Genomic DNA, 12,489 nt, shown 5'->3' on the forward strand with positions numbered 1-12,489 from the left:
GAAATGTAAGAAGTGCAGACAGGCGACCTGGTACTGTGCCTGATTCCTGAATCAGATATAAATGACATTGTTCAGTAATTGTGTATTTGTGTTTATGTCTGTGTGTTTGTAGACACGTGTGTATATATATATATATATATATATATATATATATATATATATATATATATATATATATATTAGGGGTGTAACGGTTCACAAAATTCACGGTTCGGTTTGATACGATACACTGATGTCACGGTTCGGTTCGGTTCGGTTCGATACGTTTTAGATACAGCAAAATGTAAAAACATCTCAACTTTTCAGAATGCCGCAAGCGCACCGCGGGTCATGTGACAAGAACCAACCAATCAGCTTCATCCTTTCCCGTAACAACGTTGAGAGCTCAGCCAAGATGAAGGATCAGCTGATCATAGTTGTATATGGATTGCAATTTTGAAATAAATTTAGTAGCAGAGCTACTGCAAGCGATTTTTAGAGCTGCAAATCCATTTATCCTTCGCTGAAATTTTCGCGTCTCATGGAGAGAGCACGTCATTGTTGCTTAGCAAAGACAGACGCCTCATGAGCGCTTCTGCCCGAGCGCTTTGGAAAGGAGGAGAAAGACGCGCTTAGCGTTTTCCATGCGTTTTTAGGCACGATATGTGAATGGCCCCTAAGGCGCTCGCTCACTCAGCACGCGCTGAAGGCTCGTTGCAAAATGTCGAATGCATTTAACAGACCAGAAATATAAGATCCTAAAATAACCAACAGGTCTGGTGTTTGGGTTGGATTCCCTGTAAGCTATAGTGTCTAAATGCTGCAGGGATAGTTTGCTGCGTGCATGTTTCTCCTTTTTTTTCGTCTTTTCCCAGATAGTACTGACGCATATATCCCAGATATTCCCGCTGGTGTTTTTTTTTTTTTTTTTGTATTCCCGCTGGTGTACCCTGTCATGTTGCAGATGCGACATACCGTTGTTTTTTTATCCACCACTCTCTTGCCATCACCATTATAGCTTAAAGGGAATCCAAAGTGCACCCAAACACCAGACCTGTTGGTTATTGGAGGATCTTCTCATTTCTAGTCTGTTAAACGCATTGGCTATTTTGCAACGAGCCTTCAGAGCGTACTGAGTGAGCGAGCGCCTGCTGAGTAGCCTAACATAAACATATAAGATGGTGTTTTTTTCTTCTTCGGGAGTGTCAGGGGCGTTGCCTGTTACGTTGTTTGGGTTATTGGGCTACCTTGTTGAACGCATATCATTATATTTCTCTTTTTTTTTTTTTTTCAAATATAATTAATTAGTCCAACGAACCGTTCGGTATACATAATGCGTACCGCGTACCGAACCGAAAGCGTCGTACCGAACGGTTCAATACAAATACGCGTATCGTTACACCCCTAATATATATATATATATATAGACACACACACACACACACCCAGAGCAGTGGGCATCATTTATGCTGCGGCACCCAGGGAGCAGTTGGGGGTTCAGTGCCTTGCTCAAGGGGCACCTCAGCCATGGGTATTGAGGGTGGAAGAGTGCTATTCATTCATTCCTGATGTATGACCTATGTATGATTGTGTGTCCTGATGTCAAGTGAACATTCGGGGTCAGCTCAGAGTAATGTGAGTGTTCATTTGTGGGAAGGCAAAAATATGACTCTACCCACAATAGCACTTTTGTGCAACTTGTAATTTATTATTAGCACTGAAAATATATCCCAATGTCATTGAGTGATGGTGTGAAATTCAGAATCAGAATCAAAAGGAGCTTTATTATAAAGTACTTTTCCACACACAAGGAATTTGTTTTGGTTACTTTTCCAAATTATGTACAATGTAAGAAAAAACACAGTAACAAAGAAACAAGAAACTAGAAAAAGTAAAGATGGAAAACAAATATACACACTATAACCACACAGGGTATCCTCAATCTGCACACTATTGAAGGGTTTGCTCATGGCACTGCAGTTGCAAGCTTGAAGCGACTTGGTACGTACCAAATGTTATTATTATTTTATTATCTTAATATATTCTAAAGATGCACCATTCAGTCAATCACTTTTACACTCTTAAAACATATACACAAATCTCCACAGCAATATAAAATACAAACATATAAAGATTAAATACTGTATACACAACAACGCAACTAATGGTGACAATATATTTAGGCACTTAATGAATCAGTTTCTGCACTGACACCTGTGAGTTGACACCCAACTATACTACAACACAGTCTAACTTTATTATGTATTTTGTATGTCTATAAAAGTTCTTACTGAGAACCAACAGCAGTTTAGCTCTAGTCAATGTTGATGTTTTATTAAAAATGTACAAATAGAAAATGAAGAGTTACCATGATAGGGATCAGTGTTTTGGTACGTATTTGATCATTGATATTATTCTCTTTTTTTTTTCTTAAAAACAGTATCGCGGTACATTCTGTGAGCCTTGGATGAGCTCTGATGGATGTTTCTGATATGCATAAGAACACCTTTTCCAGCCAAGACTTTCTGGGAAATCTTGTGGCATTCCACCAATCTAGTGGACTAGTCAAACAAAAGAGGCTGTTCACTAAGCAGGTTGTGCACCTCAACGTCCAAGTTGTTGATGCACTGTTTAATCTAATTATAGCTGATAAGCATTCAAAGGGTACTTTTCCTATCATCAGCTTCAGCCAGCTGCACGTTTTCCATAACCGCACTATTTGCATTTTTTATTGTAGTTTTGCATTGGAAGCCAGCCTCACTGATGACATTAGAAAGCCCAGGTGTTTGTGTCTTTTGTTCTTTTGTTTGTGTGTGTTTGTGCACCTACTATTATCTCTATCATTGATGGTTTTGATGGTAGTGCACCACATTGAATCTACAGCAATCATACTAAATAGTAAGGAGATGTGTACAATGTTTAGGAATTTCCCGATCAGTTTTTTTTTTTTTTTGCCCCCTATCTGACAAGTCTTTGAATATTGAGTATCTGTTGATAAAGAGTCCCGATATGATAAATGTATTTTCCTAGTGCTTGGTGCACAGTTCAAGTACATTAAAGTTATTAAAATCAATCCGGGGTATGCAGGGATATTCAGAGACTTTCTCAGGGGCAGGGGATAAAATAAAAAAAGGAGCATCTATCATCGCTAACATCCAAAATAACAATTACAATTAAAATAAACTATTAAATATATACAGGCTTGATGAGCAGAAGAAATTTATTTTCTGTTCAAAAACGTTTGACTGGTTGTGTTTAACAAAAGGTATGCTCCATATATTATAAACACTGAGCAGTTAAATTATCAGATAAACAGTTCTTGACATGCAGTACACACACATACATACATACATAGACTACACAGAGAGATTCCTTGCTTTATTATATCCTCCCTCCAGGTTGTCTTTGATGGCATTCTGTTGATTTTTACTGTCCATCTGGAGAAAGACAGGCCCAGTCACCTCCCCACAGAATAACCCACAATGACTCTGTACCACACTGGACCAATGTCCCTTACAAACGTTACTGGTTAAAAATAGAGAATACATAATTATTGGGGTTATGTGTCCGCAAAAAATTATTTACTTCATCATTCTACATAAACATATTTATGATTTTAAACCACAAAAATAAATCAATATCTAAATAAATGCTCTCCCCATACCTCCATGCACCACTGCATGGCTTATGTGGTCCTTCACATGAATTGTAACAAGTAATTTTCTTTACTGGTGAAACTGCAGCAAGGACCTCTTAACCTGGGAGAACTGCCCTGCATCAGGCTTGGACTGAAAATGTGGAGAATGCTGTAAAACATGACAAACAAACATTATGTGATCTTTCCGTTAATATAGAAGAATACAAAGGTAATTTGTGACATACACACGGTTACCCAGCAAGACATGATGAAAAAAGTGAAATGATGCAGTTGCCCAACCAAGTTACTGTGCATGGGTACTGTGATCAGGGTATATTATTAAAGATTTCATATGTATGAGAGTGTTTTGTGTGTGTGTGTGTGTGTGCATGCGTGCGTGGTGGTGGTGGGGGGGGGGCAGGTAAGTACATATGTGTAAGAGGGATGAAGTGTGTGTGTCTGAGTGTGTGAAATGAGTGTTATGTGTGGGAGGGCAAGGTATAAAAAATATTGCACATTGATTCATAATTGATTTTATGTTGTAAGACTTGTGCCCTCTATCTGTCTGTCTGTCTCTCTATTTATCTATCTATCCACACATGTATGTATATATGTATGTATTTGTGTGTGTGTGTGTGTGTGTGTGTGTGTACGCGTATGTATGCATGCATGCCACAGATACATACATACATACATATATACATACATAAATGTGTGGATCGATAGACTCCCCCCCCACTTGACAACCCCCCCCCCCCCCCACACACACACATATAAGTATATTTGTTGCTAGCTAAGCAATAATGTGCCTGTATGAAGTTTAAATAAAAAATACTTACTGTTGTTTACGCACACATTCTTAAAGTTGTCAACATTTTAAGTCTTAGTAAAGACCATAGATTTTTCCTTTTCAGAAACTCGAGCTGCGTCGAACGCTATGGGGAACGTCCCTAACGAGACCAACTCTGAATATCGTCTGCAATCTGTCCAATGGAAGGGCGTGACGTCATGGGAGGGGTTACGTAGCAACCAGGAAGCTATAAAAGCATGTGCCTGTCTGTCAGCAAGCGCTCTGTGTGTGCATGTCAAAAGTCTATCCTGTTGGTCCTATTTATTGTTGTCTGTCTTTAAAATATAAAAACAGCTCAATATGCCTAAAGTTAAGGCTAAGACCAAGCATGTGAGGGGCGATTCCAAGCCACGTTATAGATTGTGTGTTCCTCCCTGCCCTCGTTACATCACGGGTGGGGATACACACAGTCTGTGCGTTGTTTGCCTGGGATCGAAGCACGCTGAGTCAGCTCTCAAGGGGGCCAACTGTCCGCATTCAATCACGGAGGGTTCTCTTCGAGGAGGGAGTCTTCACCAGCGTTCCCCGCAGTGCTGGCCCCGCTTTTGCCAAGGCAGAATGGGTGCTGCACTCATGGGGTTCGCAGGTGGATTCCCTGGGTTCGGAAGCACGTTCGTCGGTTCCTTCCCCACAGGGTGAGGGATCAGCTCTTCACCTCTCTTCCTCCTCCAAGGTCGATGAGGAGACTATTAGTGGGTATTTGCCACCCCTATCGCCCCTATATGAGAAGCTTTTGTAGGTGGTTACTCACGTTGTTGGGACATTCTGAGCTGCAGAAAAGCAAGCTAGATGAACGCTTTCTGCGGCCGAGGCAACCACCTCCACATCGGAGCCTTCCGTTTTTTCCTGATCTCCATGATGAAATCGCGAAATCCTGGAACCATCCATACTCGACCCGCCTCTTCAGCCCCTATTCACTATACTATTTCAACGTGATGGGGCTGGGAGATCGGGTTTATAGAGCGCCCCTGCAGGCTATCTGTCGCACGGTTCTGCATTATCTCTAAAGGCTCTGACGTTGCCCACCAAGTCAAGTCAAGTTACCTTTATTTATATAGCGCTTTAAACAAAATGCATTGCGTCAAAGCAACTGAACAACATTCATTAGGAAAACAGTGTGTCAATAATGCAAAATGATAGCTAAAGGCAGTACATCATTGAATTCAGTTATGTAATCTCTGTTCAGTTAAATAGTGTCTGTGCATTTATTTGCAATCAAGTCAACGATATCGCTGTAGATGAAGTGACCCCAACTAAGCGAGCCAGAGGCGACAGCGGCAAGGAAACGAAACTCCATTGCTGACAGAATGGAGAAAAAAACCTTGGGAGAAAACAGGCTCATCTTTGGGGCCAGTTCTCCTCTGACCAGACGAAACCAGTAGTTTAATTCCAGGCTGCAGCTAAGTCAGATTGTGCAGAAGAATCATCTGTTTCCTGTTGTCTTGTCCTGGTGGTCCTCTGAGACAAGGTCTTTACAGGGGATCTGTATCTGGGGCTCTAGTTGTCCTGGTCTCCGCTGTCTTTCAGGGCAGTAGAGGTCCTTTCTAGGTGCTGATCCACCATCTGGTCTGGATACGTACTGGATCCGGGCGACTGCAGTGACCCTCTGATCTGGTTACAGACTGGATCTGGTGGCTACGGTGACCTCAGAATAAGAGAGAAACGGACAAATGTTAGCATAGATGCCATTCTTCTTATGATGTAGCAAGTACATAGGGTATTATGGGAAGTGTTTCCGGTTCCAGTTTACCTAATTACCATCTCTTTAAGCCAGGTTAAAGAGATGGGTCTTTAATCTAGATTTAAACTGCAAGAGTGTCTGCCTCCCGAACAATGTTATGTAGGTTATTCCAGAGTTTAGGCGCCAAATAGGAAAAGGATCAGCCACCCGCAGTTTATTTCGATGTTCTAGGTATTATCAAATTGCCTGAATTTTGAGAACGTAGCGGACGTAGAGGATTGTAATGTTAAAGGAGCTCATTCAAATACTGAAAATCTATTGTTATGTGGAGGGTAGGGATGAACTCAATCGCAGACAGGAAGTACAACACAATGGTTTATTAAATACAAAAAGGGGAAAACAAAACCCACGAGGGGGAAAACAACGACTAGGGCAGAGGCTATATAACTTAACAAGACTGGGTAGACATGATAAACAAAGACTCTAAACCCTAGAACACTAACTACAAATAAACACTCACGGGTGATACAACGACTTCTTCAAGGGGTGACAATGATACAATATCTCACAAGCTAACATGAAGGAACACATATGTAGAAACAATGAACCGACAAAAGACAGAGCACACTAGGGGATATAAATAGGAAAACTAATCAAGACACAACAGGTGGCACAGGTAAGGCAATCACGACAACTAGGATAACAAGGGGGGCGGGGCAAGGGAATGAGACAACACAAGCACATGGCCCAAAGACAAGGCCATGTGCTTGTACACAAAACACGGGTCTGTCATGATCCTGCCTCAAGACTAGGGAAAAATCAAGGACACGAGGGCAGAATCATGACAGAACCCCAGACGCACCTCAAGGGAACATCAAACACGGGACATGACTGACATGACAGACTGGGACACAGACACCAACCAACAAAACATGACAAATAACAATAAAGGTAAACATGAAAACACTATGACAGGGTTAGGGTGACAAATAAAAAAAAAACAAGGAAGGGGAGGAGGCGGGACAAGAAAGTTCAAGCCGCTCACTGTGGCTGGCTCGGGATCAGCGTTCACTGCAGCTGGCTCGGGATCTGTGGGGACAGGGTCTGGGGACAAGACAGGACTGGCAGGGACTTCTAAGATCTGAACAAGACGTGACAAATAATCAGACAGTGTCTTGGCAGCAAGGACAACAGGCATCTCTTTACGAGCCGAGACAGATTGCAACAGCGCTTCTGCTGCAGAGTCGGCCGCGGCTCTCTCCTCAGCCCTCACGACTGCGGACTTGGATACAGTTCTCACAGTCGCCGGTTCGGGGTCAAGGTTCACTGCTGCTGGCTCGGGGACGCCAGCGCTCACTGCTGCTGGCTCGGGGACGTCAGCGCTCACTGCTGCTGGCTCGGGCACGTCAGCGCTCACTGCTGCTGGCTCGGGGACGTCAGCGCTCACTGCTGCTGGCTCGGGCACGTCAGCGCTCACTGCTGCTGGCTCGGGATCAGCGATCACCGCGGCTGGTTTGGGAGGCATCGCCGACTCAGGAGGAGACAGAGACGCAGGACCGAAAGACCCATTCTTCTTCCTCTTTCTCCTTGGCCGTGGTGCAGAGGTCACAGCTGGGTCTGAGACTGGTTGAGGAAGTTCGGTCTCAGGCAGGGCTGACTCCATCGCTGAGGACTCCGAAGCAGACTCCCACAAGAACCGTCTCCCTCGCTTCTTGGGGAGACTGATGGGTGTGGGAGGCGTCTCAGGAATCGGGGAGGGATTTGCCTGATCCCCCAGTGTTGTAACGGCCAGGAGACAACCTTCTGGGATCACTGGCAGCTGGGCAGATGGTGGGGACCTTGAGGGGGAAACCTGCGGCTCCTCCTGGGAGAAACTCTGCTATAGCCGGGCATAGTTCTTCAGAATCCACTCACCCTGGGAAGACACTGGGAGGGTGTTACTCCTCTTGACAGTGGGGGACGACAACCAGCATTGCTGGCGGAACTCCAATTGACGTTGAAGCTCGGAGGCCCTCCTGTCTGCTGAGTTCCTAGTTGGTCGGTTCATTCTGTTATGTGGAGGGTAGGGATGAACTCAATCACAGACAGGAAGTACAACACAATGGTTTATTAAATACAAAAAGGGGAAAACAAAACCCACGAGGGGGAAAACAATGACTAGGGCAGAGACTATATAACTTAACAAGACTGGGTAGACATTATAAACAAAGACTTTAAACACTAGAACACTAACAACAAATAAACACTGACGGGTAAAACAACGACTTCTTCAAGGGGTGACAATGATACAATATCTCACAAGCTAACATGAAGGAACACATATGTAGAAACAATGAACCGACAAAAGACAGAGCACACTAGGGGATATAAATAGAAAAACTAATCAAGACACAACAGGTGGCACAGGTAAGGCAATCACGACAACTAGGATAACATGGGGGGGCAAGGGAACGAGACAACACAAGCACATGGCCCAAAGACAAGGCCATGTGCTTGTACACAAAACACGGGTCTGTCATGATCCTGCCTCAAGACTAGGGAAAAATCAAGGACACGAGGGCAGAATCATGACATCTATACGATGTTTAGCAAGCAACTTAGAGTTACATCTTCGCTGGTGGGTAAAGGTTATGTGGCAGCAGGTCAGGCTGCAGCATGCCTTCATACAATGGCAGTCCTCCAAGCATATCAAGCTGACCTGCTGGGAGATATCGACGAGGGGGAGGGGATCAAGTCCGATGATATCGAAGAGCTTAGAAGGACCGCTGATCTCTCCCTCTGTGCCACTAAAGAGAACACTCGCGCTATTGGGCATTCCAGAATTTCCTCCTTCTGGACGGGAGATGCCCACGCCACCTGCCAGCTCCTCATATCGTGAGGCTCAAAAACAAAGTGTCGCCGCTCGTGCTCCCCCACGTCAAGACCGAGGGCCTTAGAGACGCTCTGAGTCGCGGGCTTCCAGGCCCAAGTCAGACCTGCAAACAGTCATCGAGGCCAGGAAGTCCTCGACAATGAAATCCTGACGCCAGTGGCTTAGGGATTCAGAGGGCAGCCCCTACTTGGGTAGAGCAAGGTCCACCTCAATATATGGTACCCGTCTCACCTCAGTGCCCTCGGGAGGTTGGTCTGCCAACCCTGCCAGAATTTCTGGGCGATGCGGCCTCCAGCGAGCGCTGCTCCAAATTATTTCTGCCCGCGAGCGAGAGACTGATTCCCTTAGTAGATTATTTAGCAGCGTTGAAAGTAGGGCTGTGCACACGTGCTGGAGATATACTTCTAATTACAGGAGCCTCTTTACTGATGAGATGTGCATGAAAATTGCTTTCGATATTTTGCACAGCCCTGGTAGAAACTTCTGCCAAATGTATCTCATTGGGTCCTACGTACAATATTCAACGGGGTTACACCGACAATAGTTGGCCCCCGGCAGGCTCTGGTTATGGAACAAGAAGTGAATACCCTATTAAAGAAGGAGGCCATCGAGGTGGTCCCTCCTCTAGACATGGAGTCTGGGTTTTACAGCTGCCATTTCATAGTTCCAAAGAAGGATGGAGGGCTGCGTCCGATCTTAGACTTACATCATCTGAACTGCTCAGTTATGTCACTGAAGTTCAAAATGCTCACTGTCAAACAGGTTGTAGCTGAATTATATCGACGATTGGTTGATTTTAGCTAAATCAGAGCAGATGGCGGTTCGACATCGGGATGTCATTCTCGCACATATGGGGGAGCTGGGTTTGAGACTAAACGCCAAGAAGAGTGTGCTTTCTCCAGTTCAGAGAACCACCTATCTAGGCATAGTGTGGGATTCGACCACGATGCAGGCACGTCTGTCTCCTGCTCGGATCGAATCGATCCTCACATCAGTCGAGAGAGTCAAAGAAGGCCAGTCACTCACTGTCAAACAGTTTCAGAGATTGCTAGGTCTGATGGCAGCTGCGTCCAACATAATACCCTTTGGCCTGCTGTACATGAGACCCCTGCAGTGGTGGCTCAATTCCAAGGGTTTTTCCCCAGAGGGGGAATCTACTTCGAACTATCAAGGTCATGCAGTGATGCCTTCGTGTCTTAGACATGTGGAAGAAACCTTGGTTCTTGAATTAGGGTCCGGTACTGGGAGCTCTTTGTCGCCATGTAACGCTAGTGACAGACGCGTCCCTCAACGGTTGGGGTGCGGTCATGAGTGGCCACCCTGCCCGTGGTCTGTGGAGTGGTCACCATCTGACATGCCACATCAATTGCCTAGAGATGCTAGCAGTCTATCGAGCATTGAAACATTTCCTCCCAGACCTGAGGGATCACCATGTGTTGGTGCGCACCGACAACATATCGGTGGTCTCTTATATCAATCACCAGAGGGGTCTGCGTTCACGCCCCTTGTACAAGCTGGCACACCAGATCCTTCTGTGGTCCCAGGGCAAACACCTCTTGCTCAGAGCAGTGTATATTCCTGGGAGATTGAATGTGGGAGCAGACATATTGTCGGACGGGCCGAGGCCCGGGGAATGGAAACTTTACCCCGAGGTGGTATATGGAGAGTGTGTGGCACAGCCCAAGTGGACCTCTTTACAACTCATGTCATGACATGTCCCCTCTGGTTTTCTCTAGTTCATCCAGCTCCCCTGGGACTGGACGCAATGGTACAGACCTGGCTAAGCTCTACTCCCGGGAGTTCTGGCGAGAGTACACCTGGACGGGGTCCGTCTGTCATTAGTAGCCCCGTTCTGATGGTTTGCAGATTTAGTCTTGCTCCTCAACGGCTCTCCGTGGGAGATACCGATCAGGACAGACCTACTCTAACAGGCGCAGGGCACGATAATTCACCCTCGCCTGGAGTTGTTGAAACTGTGGGTGTGGCCCCTGAGGGGGCACAGCTCATAGAATCCGGTCTCTCAACCAAGGTTGTTGAGACCCTCCTCCAATCCAGAGCTCCCTCTACAAGGAAACTGTATGCCCTGAGGTGGAAACTCTTCACCTCATGGTGCAGAGACCGCCAGCTTGACCCTGTTAACTGCCCAGTTGGTACAGTTCTGGAGTTTCTACAAGCTAGGCTCTCTGCGGGGTTAACACACTCCACCTAAAAGGTGTACGTGGCGGCCATAGCTGCTTACCATGTCCCTTTCAATGATCAGTCAGTGGGCAGACACCCCCTAGTTACACGTTTCCTCCGCGGTCCGCTGAGGCCGAGGCCTCCAGTACGGTCCCCTGTTCCCCCCTGGGATTTGGTTGTGGTTTTAGAGGCTCTTTGTAAAGCTCCATTCGAGCCGATACATGCTATCTCAGATAGACATCTGACACTTAAGGCTGCCCTGTTACTGACTATCACCTCGCTGAAGAGAGTTGGAGATCTTCAGGCTCTTTCGGTGGCCCCTACTTACCTAGACTTTGCCCCTGGTATGGCCAAAGCACTTTTATACCCTTGAGCGGGTTATGTTCCTAAGGTTCCCTCTGTTACACCACAGCCCATAGTACTGCAGGCCTTCTGCCCTCCTCCCTTTTGGGAGCTAACCAGGAAAAGCTAATTAGTATGTGTCCAGTGTGAGCAATGGACGCATACGTCCACAGAGCTGCCCTGTGGAGAAAATCAGACCAATTGCTTGTTTGCTATGGTCCTCCTAAAAAGGGTTCTCCTGCCTCTAAGCAGAACCTAAGTTGTTGGATAGTCAAGGCTATCAACGTATCATATGAGTCCTCTGGTCTTCCCCTTCCTTTGGGAGCCAAGGCTTACTCCATTCAGGATATGACGGCCTCTAGCATAGCCATACTCCTGGCACCCCTGCCGGCGCTTGCTTCCCTATTTGAAGCTGAAGCTAGCTGCGCGGCATGTCCTTTTATAGCTTCCTGGTCCCTACGTCACCCCGCCCGTGACGTCACGCCCTTCCATTGGACAGATTGCACATGATATTCAGAGTTGGTCTCGTCAGGGACATTCCCCAAAGCATACGACGCAGCGTCTCGTTCCCTCAAGGAACCAGGGTTACATTCATAACCTTGAGACGTTCTTTTACTAACTGACAAACAACAGCTTCTTTTTTAGCGGTTGGCAAACAATAAAAATTATCTTATGGATGCTTCTTCCTGCTTCAAAATGAATGAGAATGTGACGTATTTGACATGGGCATAGTCTGTGACGTCACACTTGGATTTGGGCCGGGTTTGATGTCCGCTGCAGGCTGCATCAAGACACTTCTCATATTGTTAGGTTATATGATAATCTGATTAGTAAACCATTTAAAAATTATTTGATGTAAAATATACTTTCTCCATTATAGTTACACTGCAAAATCAAACAAACAGTTGACCTAACATAAATAAATAAATAAGGCAACATATAGCACTCAC

This window comes from Carassius auratus, chromosome 14 (genome assembly GCF_003368295.1).
Source record: "Carassius auratus strain Wakin chromosome 14, ASM336829v1, whole genome shotgun sequence".
NCBI lineage: Eukaryota > Metazoa > Chordata > Actinopteri > Cypriniformes > Cyprinidae > Carassius > Carassius auratus.